At 41.4% G+C, this 15,754-nt stretch overlaps 1 long non-coding RNA gene and 1 pseudogene across 2 annotated transcripts in view; one reads left to right on the top strand and one right to left on the bottom strand.

Moving 5' to 3' along the window:
* The window catches only part of LOC308308390, a 319,469-nt gene that overhangs the window by 234,499 nt on the left and 69,216 nt on the right, over positions 1-15,754 (bottom strand). The gene's annotated exons all lie outside the window — the stretch shown is intronic.
* On the top strand, positions 1,490-15,649 carry LOC308308421 (protein NLRC3-like; annotated as a pseudogene). The gene is made up of 8 exons (XR_013963387.1): positions 1,490-1,614; positions 2,703-2,816; positions 3,342-3,441; positions 4,837-4,888; positions 5,218-7,007; positions 11,249-11,362; positions 12,436-12,478; positions 14,998-15,649. The product of XR_013963387.1 is annotated as a protein NLRC3-like (transcript).

Raw genomic sequence — 15,754 nt, 5'->3', positions numbered from 1 at the left:
GGAGTGGAGAGTATAGACGTTGGATAATCATCATAATAATAAACATTATAGGCAATTGTCGGCTATTTTCACAGTAACGAGTGTAGCCTACTAAAGCAGTCATTAAACTTTCAGTAGCCCAACTGTTACAGATGCGACCGGCCAGGGGTGTGTTCAAGAGTATCGAAACAAGGTATCGTTCGTTTTTACGTGAACCGATACTCGATAGTATCGAAGTTATGCGATCGATACCATTAAAAGTATCGATGACGATACCCAACCCTAACCAGAAGACAGAGCGCTCTGGCCACGTTCAAGTGATTAGACAGATATCTGGTGGTGTGTTTATAGACGGTTGTTGCGTCCCCTCTTAAACAAGCACTTGCCCCGTCGGGCAACCTGAAAGCAAACTACACTGGCATGAAAGTTTTATTTACCTGCCAGGGGCAACACTTAATGTCAACGCCGTTTAAAATCATGTTGATCCTCTGTTTCTCTCAGGGTCCATCAGCAGAGAGCAGGGTCTCCTGTACCCAGCTGTGTCTCCATGAAGAGTGACTGGTCCATGGGTAGACCTATTCACTTCAAAGATGGACACCACTCTACTGATCCCAGGTCAGAATGTAAAACACAGAATACAACACATCATTTAGTTGTTATCAAACTCTACTGAACAGACATCGTGGTCTGGCACTCAGTATTTTAGCATGACAACATCCTTCCATATTTGATTCATAAATCCACAGAATACATTGGCTGTGTTCTGCCTAGAGGTGATTTTATACCAAATCAAATAATGTCAACTTTGATGATTATGAGTCAAGCTCCACTGGATAGAACCGTGTCATAGTAAACTGCATGCATTACCCATCAGTGGTTGTGGTAATAAAACACACACACACACACACACACACACGCGCACGCGCGCACGCACGCACGCGCACACACACACACACACACACACACACACACACACACACACACACACACACACACACACACACACAACCTGACAGTGTCACGCAAAAGTACCAATACATTGCATTGTGATGCTTTGTGCTTGTAGATCTGCTATTTTATTTTTAATGAGACCTATAATGACATGTCCAGGTTCAACGTGGATTCTAGATTATATCAATAAATAAGCAATACAAAGAGCATGAATCATTTATGATAAATACTGTATTAACAAACGCATACATTATTGATCTGTTTCATTGACTGTAACCCTGACAGGTTTAATAAAGACCTAGAGATGATCTATTTCATTGACTGTAACCCTGACAGGTTTAACAAAGACATAGAGATGATATATTTAATTGACTGTAACCCTGACAGGTTTAATAAAGACCTAGAGATGATCTATTTCATTGACTGTAACCCTGACAGGTTTAATAAAGACCTAGAGATGATCTATTTCATTGACTGTAACCCTGACAGGTTTAACAAAGACATAGAGATGATATATTTAATTGACTGTAACCCTGACAGGTTTAATAAAGACCTAGAGATGGATGAAAGTCAGAGTTCTGCCAAACCTCACAGATCAGAGTCTCCAACACCCAGCCTTGTGTCTATGAAGAGTGACCATTCTAGATGGGCACCTCCTGACTTCAGTGGACCTCCACACACAGAGTAAGTGAATCCTCCTTTACAATATACACAGCAATATAACACAACAAAGTGATCTACATGTATAACATTTGTGCGACTGTGGGTACTTAGAAAAGCACTAGTCCTCAGTAGGCTGAAGACATGGCAGAGACTGTTTTGCACCCTGTCCGTCCGTCCGTCCGTCCGTCCGTCCATGTGTGTGTGTGTGTGTGTGTGTGTGTGTGTGTGTGTGTGTGTGTGTGTGTGTGTGTGTGTGTGTGTGTGTGTCCATGTGTCGCAGCAAAACAGTACACACACTCCCTGGATGTCAGAGCACTGTCAAACATTTAGATTTTGTACTAATATCAGTACACATTATATCTATAGTGATTAAACCAAACGGATTTGTCAAATATTTCATATTCCATCCTGATTGGCTAAGATTGGCTTCTAAAGTTTGCAGTGCTCCGTTTTGAACAAAATGCCACAAATCTTCCTGTGAAATTTTGCACGCACTTTCCCATTAGGCAGAGGAAGAAATGATACTTGAAAGTGCGTGTGCGTGCGTGCATGCATGCGTGCATGTCTGGCTGAAGGCAAATCCTTACACAGTATTTCTAGTCATTAAACCAAGCGGATATGTCGGGCGCCTCAAATCATGAACACAGTGTGATTTCCGTGAAATTCTACACGGACATTCCCGCTAGGGAAGAAATTATACCTGAAGGCGTTTATGAAACCTTGATCCTTGGACTCTACATTATCTTAGTCTGAGGTTATCCTTTGCCAACATATTGGTTTTGAGATGCAGAACAGTAAAGCATTGATTACTGATACATCTGGAGTCTGGACAGGCATCCCACCCCACTCTGCTACAGCGTGAAAATTTCCCATACAGGGAAAAAAGACCCCCCAAAAATCTTCTTTAAGTAGCATGTGAGGGGTCTATCTAGGGAGTTTTCATGATTCTGAATCCATTCCAAGCATTTGTTTTGCACAAAAAACTTTGCCTAGTATGGTAAGTGAATTAGAGCCACCAGATCCCATGGGAAAAGTGCTTGGATCGTGCCAGGGGCAACACTTAATGTCAACGCCTGTTTAAAATCATATTGATCCTCTCTTTATCTCAGGGTCCATCAGCAGAGAGCAGGGTCTCCTGTACCCAGCTGTGTCTCCATGAAGAGTGACTGGTCCATGGGTAGACCTATTCACTTCAAAGATGGACACCACTCTACTGATCCCAGGTCAGAATGTAAAACACACAGAAAACAACACATCATTTAGTTGTTATCAAACTCTTCTGAACAGACATCGTGGTCTGGCTCTTAATATTTTAGAGTGACAAAATCCTTCCATATTTGATACATAAATCCACAGAATACATTGGCTGTGTTCTACCCAGAGGTGATTTTATACCAAATCAAATAATGTCAACTTTGATGATTGCCTTCCTAAGAACAGAATGTTGGTATCAACCATACCAATAATAGATACTAAGAACAGAATGTTGGTATCAACCATACCAATAATAGATACTAAGCAGTGGAAAACACTGCCTGGTGAAGTTTGGCGCTCTGTGGAGCGTCCCTTTCTAGTTTGATGTGTTCCCTTTTCACAGAAATGTTGAGGAACCAGAATCCAATAATGTTTCTCATATTTAATTATTATACATTTATTATAACGAGAAATAACAATAAATCATGTTGAACAAACTAACCTTTTTATTATTGACGAGATAATTATAGAAACATGTTTATGATTGTCCACAGACCAGAGTCTCCAACACCCAGCTGTGTGTCTGTGAAGAGTGACATGTCTAAAGGAATGCCTCCAGACTTCAGTGAACCTGGACCTCCACACACACAGTATGTTAATCCATTACAATGTACACACTATAAGACACAACACAGTGGAGATAATATTGCGTGCCATTCACCAAACAGCCCTGATGTGTGTGTATCACAGGTGTAACATTTTGTTTGCCTGAAAGCAGACGTGGAAAAAGTACTCACATTTTGTACTTAAGTAAAATTATCAATACTGCACTGTAGATGTACTCCATTACAAGTAAATGTCCAGAATTCAAAATGTACTTGAGTAAAAGTATGAAAGTATTGGCATCAAAATCTTTAAAGTACCAAAAGTAAAAGTACTAAATGTTTCAAAATAGCAGATCTACAAGCTCACAACGTGTCGCGATGCGACGCGTTGAAAATCGGCTATTTTCAAATGGCCAACGTATAAAATAGGGCTAAAGTGGTTTACGTATGTTTTATAATATCATAATATATATTTGAAAATAAGGTTTCAAATAAATGTAGTGGAGTAGAAGTACAATATTTGGATCCCAGATGTAGTGGAGTAGAAGTAAAAGTATTGGAAATTGGAAATACCCAAGTAAAGTACAAATACCTCAAAACTGTACTTAAGTACATTACTTAAGTAAATGTACTTAGTTACTTTACAACACTGCCTGAAAGTCATGAGCGGGCGTAGATCATCCACAAGTGTTTGAACCAGGTGGTCACCCTCTCCTCTGGGCTGTGTCCCTCCTCAGTCCTCAGTCCTCTTCCATCCTGTCATCTCATTGATGACCCTCCAGAACACATGTTGACAACTATTACCTCTAGTCTACAGTGATATAAGAACATTATGTACAACTATTACCTCTAGTCTACAGTGATATAAGAACATTATGTACAACGATTACCTCTAGTCTACGGTGATATAAGAACATTATGTACAACTATTACCTCTAGTCTACAGTGATATAAGAACGTTATGTACAACTATTACCTCTAGTCTACAGTGATATAAGAACATTATGTACAACTATTACCTCTAGTCTACAGTGATATAAGAACATTATGTACAACTATTACCCCTAGTCTACAGTGATATAAGAACATTATGTACAACTATTACCTCTAGTCTACGGTGATATAAGAACATTATGTACAACTATTACCCCTAGTCTACAGTGATATATAAATTAACATTTGTGTACAACTGGGCTGTGTTTTTGTATCATTTATGCCATGTGATGTAATACATGTTCATCTATACAATATTTTCAAAACCCATGGGGAAAAGAGCAGATCTACAAGCTCACAACACATGGCATCACAGCACTTCCTGAGCTTGTATATCGGCACTATTCATTGAAAGACAAAGCATATAGGTTTTAAGTGGTTAATTAAATAATATAAGTTATTAAACTATCTATTATCTATATTATATTGTGTTCATCTCCACAGAGAGAGACTCAGAACCACACCTGAACAGAAGACATCCAGTCAAACCACAAGTGAACAAAGTAAGACTGGACACATTTTACACTAATTAACATTTCATATCAATTAATTAATGTTTAAATAGCAGAAAACATCTTCAGACTAAATGTCCACATTGTATTCCTGTATCAATGTCCAAATACTGATGATTAACATATACATTTAGACAGAAACAAATGATCCAATGATATTGATTATTTATCTGTTTTTTCTTTATGTTGTCCCTAATTTTTGACAAACTGTAGATTTTCTGGAGGGTATTTAAGAAATAGCTTTAATGGTATGCTACATTACATGTAAAGTTCTAAATTAACTTTAACATGTTTAACATGTCTTCATTGTCTTCTCATAGCAGGTGTCAGTCCGCTGGAGTATTTAAAGGTTTATAAGGTCGGTTTGAACCGTCTTGATCGTGTGACATACGTCACTGAAGTGCCCTCCCTCAGCAGCATCTACACAGAGCTCTACCTCTCAGCGGGAGAGAGTGAAGGGGTTAATAACCAACATGAGGTCTGGCAGCTAGAGACAGCTTCCAAGAAGACCCTTCATGACCAACCAATCAAATGCTGTGACATCTTTAAGCCCCTCCTCCTTGGCAGAGAGACACCTAAAAGAAGAGTTCTGACCAAGGGCATTGCTGGCATTGGAAAAACCTTCTCTGTGCGTAAGTTCACTCTGGACTGGGCAAAGGGTTTGGAAAATCAAGATGTCATTCTCCTCGTTCCCTTCTCATTTCGGGAGCTGAACCTGGTCAAAGATGAGCAGCACAGTCTTCTCTCACTGATTCATCGTTTCCATCCTGAATTAAAGAAGGTCACAGCAGAGCAGCTCGCCGTCTGGAAGGTTGGCTTCATCTTTGATGGTCTGGATGAAAGCAGGTTTACGTTGAAATTCGAGAACATTGACATTGATTCTGATGTCTTCAACAACAATGACATTGTTTCTGATGCCACAGTGACATCATCAGTGGACTTGCTGTTGACAAACCTCATAAAGGGGAATCTGCTCCCCTCAGCCCTCCTCTGGATAACTACCAGACCTGCAGCAGCCAATCAGATCCCTTCTGCATATGTTGACTTGGTGACAGAAGTACGAGGCTTCACAGACCCCCAGAAGGAGGAGTTTTTCAGGAAGAGATTCAGTGATGAGAAGCTGGCCAACAAAATCATCTCACACATGAAGACATCAAAGAGCCTCCACATCATGTGTCACATTCCAGTCTTCTGTTGGATCACTGCTACCGTTCTGGAGGACATGTTGAAGACAGACGAGACAGAAAATCTGCCCAAGACCCAGACTGCGATGTACAGCCACTTCCTGTGGGTTCAGACCAAGAGGAAGTGGAAGAAGTACTATGAGAGTCATGATGCGAATCAACAGCAGCTCATGGAGGCTGACAGGGAGGTTCTTTTGAAGCTGGGAAGGCTGGCGTTTGAACATCTGGACAAAGGTAGCATGATGTTCTACCAAGAAGACCTGCAAGAGTGTGGTCTTGATGTGAAAGACGCCTCGCTGTACTCAGGAGTGTGCACAGAGATCTTCAAAGAAGAGACTGTTCAATCTGAGAGAAAGGTCTACAGCTTTGTTCATCTGAGCATCCAGGAGTTTCTGGCTGCAGTCTACCTGTTCCACTGTTACACACAGAGGAACAGGAAGGTACTGATGAAATTCCTGGGAGTTGATGTCAGCACCTTGGAAGACTTCCTGAAGAGAGCTTTTGAAAAATCCTCGAAGAGTAAGAATGGCCACCTGGACCTCTTTCTCCGCTTCCTTCATGGCCTCTCACTGGAGTCCAACCAGAGTCTTTTAGGAGGCCTACTGCGTCAGAGAAAGAACAGTCCAAAGAGCATCCAGAGAGTCATTGACAACCTGAAGAAGATGAATCATCAAAGGTTCTCTCCTGACAGATGTATCAACATCCTGCACTGTCTGATGGAGATGAACGACCACTCACTGCATCAGGAGATCCAACAGTACCTGGAGTCGGGGGACAGATCAAAGACAGAACTGTCTGAGAGCCAGTGTTCAGCTCTGGCCCACATGCTGCTGACGTCAGAGGAGGTTCTGGATGAGTTGGACCTGGGCAAATACAGAGCACCAACATTTGGGAAATCCAGACTGGTCCCAGCTGTGAGGAACACCAGAAAGGCTCGGTTAGTAGTCATGTGAATAGAAAATGTATTAGAAGAGAATCAATCTACCATCACACATAACACCATAAGTAGAAATGATAGGGGATGTAAACTGTCCAATAATAATCAGGTCTCAAATAGTGACTGGTGGTATAGTGTTTATGTGCAAATAAAGCATATCCCTATTAACTATTTTACTGCCTATGACGAGTGCTCGTCACGTGTCGCTCGCTCGTCAAATCCTGATTTGGGCCATGGAACAGCTGGTGGGTGTCTGCGGGCTGTGAGTTGCCATAGCAACGACGGTGCACACAGCCTGAAGTCATGTGACGCACACCCACACACAGAAGAAGGCCCTGGATCAACTTTTTTCTGTTATGGGTTGATTTTGGGTGAAAGCAAGCCACATTCCACTGGCTCTATCTTTGCACTTTCTTTTGACACTAAAAGACCTGCAGGCCTCTTTTAAAAAAAACTGAGCGGATGGAAATCATGGAGGCATGTTATTCTATAAAATCTCAAAGGTTAGTGTTTTGCTGGCGTTGAACAGACAAGATGATTAGCTTTGGCAGTAAAAGAGAAAGATTAATACATTTTAATTGCCCTCTATTACTAAAATAATAAATACCTTAAATATTGTATTTAGTTTTACCCTCTATAACTAGAGGGCAATTATAATCTCTGCCACGGCAGCTCCATTACAGCAGTTCTCTGTGTGCTCGTGGACGGCTGGGAAAAAAACAGACTTACAAGCTCTCAACGCACTGCATCATGGCGTATCGACAGCTTATACATCTGTTCTTTTCGGCACATTTATAGAGATCTGGTGGTCCGGGGACCACCAGATCTAGAGTCTCATCGGGACAGCACCTGTATCAATACCACTACCCTGGCTATCAGTGTGATAATCAGAACATCATTATAAAGTCATTGTACACGTTCAGTGCAGTGCATATCTTATACCCATGCCTACAGTCTGCACAGAGTCTGTGCAGAACACCCACAGCCCACACGCATGTGCGTGTCTTCAAAAAGTACATGCTCACTTGTGCGGAGCAATTAATGTGGATTAAAGACGTCAATCAAACACCTGTGTGTTTGTGCGTGCGTGCGTGCGTGCGTGCGTGCGTGCGTGTGTGCGTGCAGAGCCCTCTAGGCTCTGACATCAGTGGCATGAAGTAGGGATATCTGGCTACTTCTATTTCCAGTACAATTTCAAAATAAACGTGTTGAATGATCGATAGTATAAGAAAGGCTCTTGTTTTGAAATACGCTTCTTCGCACCGTTTAGAGAGGAAATGGCTTTCAATGGACACCCCATTTGATGGTCGTCCATGTCTCTCTCCCTGTGCGTCATGAACTCGTGGTGAAAACCACGCAGGCATAAGGAATATACAAACAAAACACCAAGACAAGACAACGTAGGCTATAAAGGCATTAAACCGTGTCCTCTCATCCTCTTGGGTCACGGGCTAAAAAGTTTGGGAACCATGCTTGCTGTAGACAGTGGTGTAAAGCAGTGGTTCTCAGGGGTTCCCTTTTCAGCCTGTGACCCCCAAAATAATCATATTTAACTGGGGACCCCCCCCCCCCCCAACCCTGACGAGCACTAAGAGTTGAGGAATTACATTTTGTATAACACGGTTCTATTGTGAAAATAGCAGATCTACATGAGGCATCGTGAGCATGTAGATCTGCTGAATTCCTGCCACTGATATTTGACAATTTGGCCAATGTTTAATTTGTTTTTATTAAAAACAATATATATTTTAAATTTGAAGGGTAAACACAATATTTTAAAGTTCAGGTCCTCTTGGATCCTTACGGGTAAATGTATTATTTCGGTATGCCCCGAACGGACCCGTGGCGATTATACCCTACCCTACCCTGCCCCGAGGGACATGTCAATATTTTAGACCCGAACCGGCTCAGTTCTCGGTTCGGGTCTCGGGTAATCGGGTCCTGGAAGACCCGTGCTACCCTCTGGGCCGGGGTCCCGACCCACAGGTTGAGAACCACTGGTGTAAAGTAACTAAGTAGATTCGAGGTATTTGTAGGCTAATTTACTTGAGTATGTCTTATTTCCAATACATTTACTTCTACGCCACAGTGGAGTAAACCCTATTAAGCGGTTCTGCCGCCGTGTAGAACCGATTTTATTCTTAAAAAAAAAAAATCCTGTGAAATGTGTGTGTGAGCGTGTGTCTGACTGTGTGTGTGTGTGTGTGTGTGTGTGTGTGTGTGTGTGTGTGTGTGTGTGTGTGTGTGTGCGAGACTGTGTGTTTTTGCGCGCATCAATTAACGAGTATACTCGTAAATGGCAGTAAGCGTTAAATTAATTATTTCCGTGGACTTTAAATCATTGTTTTATTTGATGACCTTCCTGTCCTGGCATTTGACCTTTGTGCCCTCAAAACATTGAACATCAAAGGTCAAGTGGTCTTGACCCTAGAATGACAAAACTCCTATGAACATAAAATAACCATTAAAGACACACAACACAACAAACAGTTAAAATATTCACATTGTGGCACCCCTGGTCTAAGTGTAAATGCTTTTGGCGCTGCATTGAGTACACATATCCCTCACCATGTGATTCATATTTGAGGTTGATAGTCATTGATAGTTCATTATTTTGGGCATGTATTTTTTTTCTTTGATCATGAACTTGATCTAATATGTGATTTTACGTATTGTTCATTTACAGACTTGTTGGCTGTGATCTCAAAAAGCCAGATTATGAAATTGTGTCTTCAGCTCTCAGCTCCAATCCTTCACATCTAAGAGAATTGGATCTCAGTTATAACGACGTGGAGGATTCATTCATGGAACTCATCTCTGCTGGATTAAAGAGTCCACATTGTGAACTGGAGATACTGAGGTCAGATTAATTAACCAGCATTATTTAGATTAGTTCTGTTTTTATTATTTATTGTTTTATTATAATAAGAGGAGTGTGCATTACGTTGACATCATGGTATCCCACACTGACTAGAATCATGATACGGTCAGAGTTTGTGTTGGTTAGTTCTCACTCTGGCATCACATCACAATGATACGGTACAGTAAATACAATATGTGATCCATCATGGCTGCTGGGGAATTATCACATCCAGTTACACAATCATTGAGTGTCAAACTGGTGTAAACACAGACTGGAAGGTTTGCTGGTTCCCCAGCACACCAGCGACAGCAGTCTGTTGTCTGTTTCATTTAGACAATAATGTTGATATCATGGTAACCCACACTGAATAGAAACAAGAATATGTCCATACTGTATATGGACTATGGAGATCACTCATATAATCAATATTAAGCCAATAACTTGGAATGCCCATATGTGGACATATGTTGTGAGTCTCATGTGGTCTATAACAGGGGTTTTCAAACTTTTTGACGCAGGTCACCCCTGTAAATAACCTTTTCATCCACGGCACCCCTGAGTTACACTGTTCATTTTTAGAATCTTACATAAGTGATACAAATATGCACATCTTTCCACCTGAGATACGGTAGGCTACGTCACAGAGAAATATCTGTTTCCATCAGAACTGACTGAAAATAACTTTATACTTGACGTTTAACCACTTGAACCCCAGCATCCCTATTCTGGGGGGAAGGTTCACCAAAAAATAGCCGATCTACAAGCTCACAACGCGTCACGTTGTGAGCTTGTAGATCTGCTATTTTTGGTGAGGAGTTGGCTGTAGATGGAAAAATAACTCATCTACAGTGCAAATCAGGTGTTCACATAGTGAAGTGATATTAATGTTGTGATATTGCTGAATTCCAAATATCATCAAATTATTCTGAGGCACCCCAGGGTGCCCCCGTCACCCACTTTGAAAACCCCTGGTCTATAACATAAGACATCTATGATGTCCAGACGTCATACAGTTAGCTTCCTGTTGGAAAATAACCATGATTTACTTCACATTATTCATGCCTGCCTGTTCTTTCATCTCTTTGGTCCCTCCTCCAAAACTCTGATAATCAATCCAGATATGTAATCTTTAATTACAGACTTGCTGGCTGTAACATCACACAGACAGGATTTGACATCCTGGTCTCAGCTCTCAGATCTAATCTTTCCCATTTGAGAGAATTGGACGTCAGTTTCAACTGCCTGCAGGAATCACAACTGGACCAACTCTCTGCTCTACTGAAGAGTGAAGAGTGTAGACTGCAGATCCTGAGGTAAATAAATAGTGTGTTTTCTCTCTGTGTGGATCTCTACTTGAACATCAACAGCACTTTGTTAAATATGGATTTCTCTGCAGGCTGTCAGGCTGTGGGCTCACAGAGGAAGGCTGTTCTTCTCTGGCTTCAGCTCTGACCTTCAACCCCTCCCATCTGAAACAGCTGGACTTGAACTTCAGCCACTTAGGAGGCTCTGGTCTGAAGAAGCTCTCTGCTGCACTGGAAACTCTGAAGTGAGTAGACTTGGACTGTGTCCATGTTGGTTAGTGCAGTGTTTCCCTTACAATGTTGAACTGGCTGGCCAGTTTTTTTTCGTCAAAATTATAATTCAATGAAAAAATATATGTTTAGAGTAAGTTTCAAGTTTTCACTTTAAGTTTCAAGCTTTCACTTTATCAAAGTCAGTATGGAACTCTGTAAATAAAAAGTGCCCACCGTGTTCTAGGAGAACAGATCTTTAGTGTGAGCTGTAGGTCATTCCAAGAGGTTTGGACACAAAAACAAAACACTGTTTTTACCAGTTCAGTCTTTACTCTGGGACAATTAGAGCCAGATGATCATTTGATCCTATATGATCCATGGTTCTATTCATAGATTTAATATACAGTGATAGTGTCCTATATTCTAACATAGATTTAATATACAGGGATAGTGTCATATATGCTAACATAGATTTAATATACAGTGATAGTGTCCTATATTTTAACATAGATTTAATATACAGTGATAGTGTCCTATATTCTAACATAGATTTAATATACAGTGATAGTGTCCTATATTCTAACATAGATTTAATATACAGTGATAGTGTCCTATATTCTAACATAGATGTAATATACAGTGATAGTGTCCTATATTCTAACATAGATTTAATATACAGTGATAGTGTCCTATATTCTAACATAGATGTAATATACAGTGATAGTGTCCTATATTCTAACATAGATTTAATATACAGTGATAGTGTGCCAAAAATGGAGGAGACTTGATCTGTATCCTGAAACACTTCTTTACTGTTATTTGTGTTCAAGAATTTCTAGCTGTGTGTGTGTGTGTGTGTGTGTGTGTGTGTGTGTGTGTGTGTGTGTGTGTGTGTGTGTGTGTGTGTGTGTGTGTGTGTGTGTGTGTGTGTGTGTGTGTGTGTGTCATATCAAAACAGAACTATGTCAGGTAGTGGAGACAGTGTGTTAGACAGTCAGACATTGATTAATTGTTGTTCTATTTCCTACAGTGTGAATCATTCAGGAGAACACTGGATCAAACCTCAACTCCTTACAAGATGTGAGTGTCTGTCTGTCTGCCGTCCAATTGACATTTTATACACTGTTTTATACTCTGTTGGCCCCTCCCTCCTTGTATTCAGAGGATATTATAAAAACCTTCACCAATGTGTTTTAAAGGTGTTTAGTAACACAATCCAAAACATTGAAATTCAACCCCCCTCCAGGGCAGTGGTTCCCAAACTGGGGTTCAGGACCCCCTAAAGAGACCATTTAAAACACAGTTCAATCAGTGTGTGAAGTGGCAACAGGCTTAGCTCTTATTCAGCAGATAAAAAGTGTTGAGAAGTGTGGTGTTGCTGACTACATCCATAGAGGGGAGAGGGGGAACAGCCCAGGACCTCATGCTCCCCTCTACCCAGGTGAGGTGCACCCTAGTCCTGCTCCACTCCTCCACTCCATCCAGGAGGACCTCTGGAGGAACCAGAGGACCTCCAGGTGATCTGGACTCCTGAGGAGCAGTGTCTCCTAGTATTCAACAAACTAATAAAGATACTTTTGAATTTGACACGCTCCCAGAAATATAGATTCTCACACAAAACAAGGCTTTGTGACGAGCAGGAAAAGTGGGCGTGGCTGTTCCCGCTGCCCTAGGGGAGTTTCAACCTTTTGAAATGTGTTACTAGACATCTTTACAAACACATTAGTGAGGAAATGTCTTGAGAAGGAATTTATTCCATGTTTGGCCATTCTTCCGTCCTGACAACCAGTGGTGGACAAAGCATTTACTCGAGTAAATACTCAAGTATAAAAAAGTACAAATTACAACTACAGTACTTTTTAACTACAGTACTTTTTTAATTTTGTATCAATGTATTGTTGTATTGAAATGAAGAACATTTCCCCCAAAAATAAATGCATTAAAACAGAACTGTCTAAATATAGTGAAAATAGCCGATCTACAACCTCACAACGTCCGTCTGTCTGTCGTGTTTGTTGCATTGCAACATGTTGTGAGCTTGAAGATCTGCTGTTTTAGAATTATGAATACAGAATAGGTTCACCAGGGTTCAAGTGGTTAATTAAACCTGCAATCAGGAACTGATTTTAATTAATAAGACATCATTTTAATGATATTTATTTTATATGTTAAACTCTTAAACCCACGTCACTGACTGGAGTTCCTCAGGGCTCTGACAAATATCAGATCTACAAGCTCACAACCACAAATGGTTCCTCAAAGAACCTTCTTTGAACCATTAACCATTTAAACCCTGCGTCCCAATGTTGGACATGTCTTAATACGTGTACATTCATTGTAAATAGCAGATCTACAAGCTTACAACACATCATGCTACGACACGTTTTGAGCTTGTAGATCGGCTATTTTGGAGTGTGGAGGGAGAAACTGAGCAGACCAAGTATAGAGCGATGGGAGACACCGGTCGATGAAGGGTTAAAGTGGTTGATGGTTCTTTATAGCATTGGTTCTCAAAGTGTGGTCTGGGGACCCCCAGGGGTCCTTAGGGGGTTCCAGGGGGTCCCCAGCAAAATGTTTAATACAGCATTACACTCATTTGAACCACTTTATCCATGTTTTACACGTTGGCTATTTAACACATTTAGAGCTAGAAAACATCTGTGCTCCAAACGCGTCACTTCACGCCATGTTTGGAGCTTGTAGATCTAGTACTTTAGGTACTTTTGTGTAATGCTGTAGTATGATCAAGTACACTATAGGGGGCGCTAACTTAGGTAAAATCACAACAGGTTAGAATATGGAGAAAAGAGTTTTCTGACATTCCTTGTTGCTAAATATAAAGATCTAATCTAAAATGACACAGATGTTTTATAGCTCTAAATGTGTTAAATAGCCAACGTGTAAAATATGGATAAAGTGGTTCAAATTAATGGGATGCTGTATTAACAGGTCTGCAGATCTACAAGATCACAGAACATCACTTGGTGCCGTGCTGTAATCTTGTAGACCTGCTATTTTTTTAAATTACTGTATGAAAAATATGAACATGTTTGGAAAGTGTGTGTGTGTGTGTGTGTGTGTGTGTGTGTGTGTGTGTGTGTGTGTGTGTGTGTGTGTGTGTGTGTGTGTGTGTGTGTGTGTGTGTGTGTGTGCACAACACATCGCGATGCAACGTGTTGTGAGCTCATTTATTTTCAAATATTCACTAAATGGTTAAAGTGGTTACACTGATTTTGGTGCTATACACATTAATGTTGCTGGGGACCCTTGGGGGTCCTGGGACCCCACTTTGAGAACTATACCGTATTAATGATCTTTAAATCTGTACAATATTCACAATATTCATGTTTAAATGTGTTAGCCCCCCCCCCCCCCCCCCCAAACAAACAAAACAAAACAAAACAAAACAAAACAAAAAACATCACAACTGACCTTGATAATTACATTGTACTGTGTGTGCGTGCGTTGCGTGCGTGCGTGCGTGCGTGCGTGCGTGCGTGCTTGCGTGCATGCGTGCGTACGTGCGTGCGTATGTGCGTGTGTGTGTGTGTCACTCAGTGAGGGATGTTTTAATGTTTACTGTGTTGTTTTCTCATCAGATTCACATCGTCTCACACTGGACACAAACACAGCAAGCAGATTCCTCTCTCTGTCAGAGAACAACCGGAAGGCGACTCGGGTGGAACAGCTTCATTCATATCCTGATCATCCAGACAGGTTTGATGGAAAGGGTCAGTGTTCTGTGTACAGAGGGTCTGACTGGACGCTGTTACTGGGAGGTAGAGAGGAGTGGAGGGGTTCATATAGGAGTGACCTACAGAGGGATCAGTAGGAAAGGAAAGGGGTGAGGACTGTAGCCTTGGACTCAATGAAATGTCCTGGGATCTGGACTGTAAAGATGGTAACCATGGTAACATATACATTGTCTATCACAATAGTAAGGCCACTTACCTTCCTGATCGTCCCTCTGACTCCAACAGAGTAGCAGTGTATCTGGACTGTCCTGAAGGGATTCTGTCCTTCTATGAAGTGTCCTCAAACACATTGACACACCTGATCACCGTCCAGCCCACATTCACTGAACCTCTCTATGCTGGCTTTGGGTTTGGTCCTGACTCCTCTGTGTCTCTGTGTGAGGACAGACAGACAGACATGGTGTGAGGACAGGACAGACAGACAGGGTGTGAGGACAGACAGACAGACAGGGTGTGAGGACAGACAGACAGACAGACAGACAGACAGACAGACAGACAGACAGGCTGTTGTTTCATAATGTAATAATTAGGGGGGGGGGGGGGGGGGGGGGGGGGGGGGTGTGGTTGCGGGGGCAATGGGGGGGGGTTCTCATGCTGTGTC

This window comes from Nannobrachium achirus (assembly GCF_963921795.1).
Source record: "Nannobrachium achirus genome assembly, chromosome: 23".
Classification (NCBI taxonomy): Eukaryota; Metazoa; Chordata; class Actinopteri; order Myctophiformes; family Myctophidae; genus Nannobrachium; species Nannobrachium achirus.
Note: the sequence above shows the minus strand (reverse complement) of the source record. Positions and strands in the feature narration are given on the sequence as shown.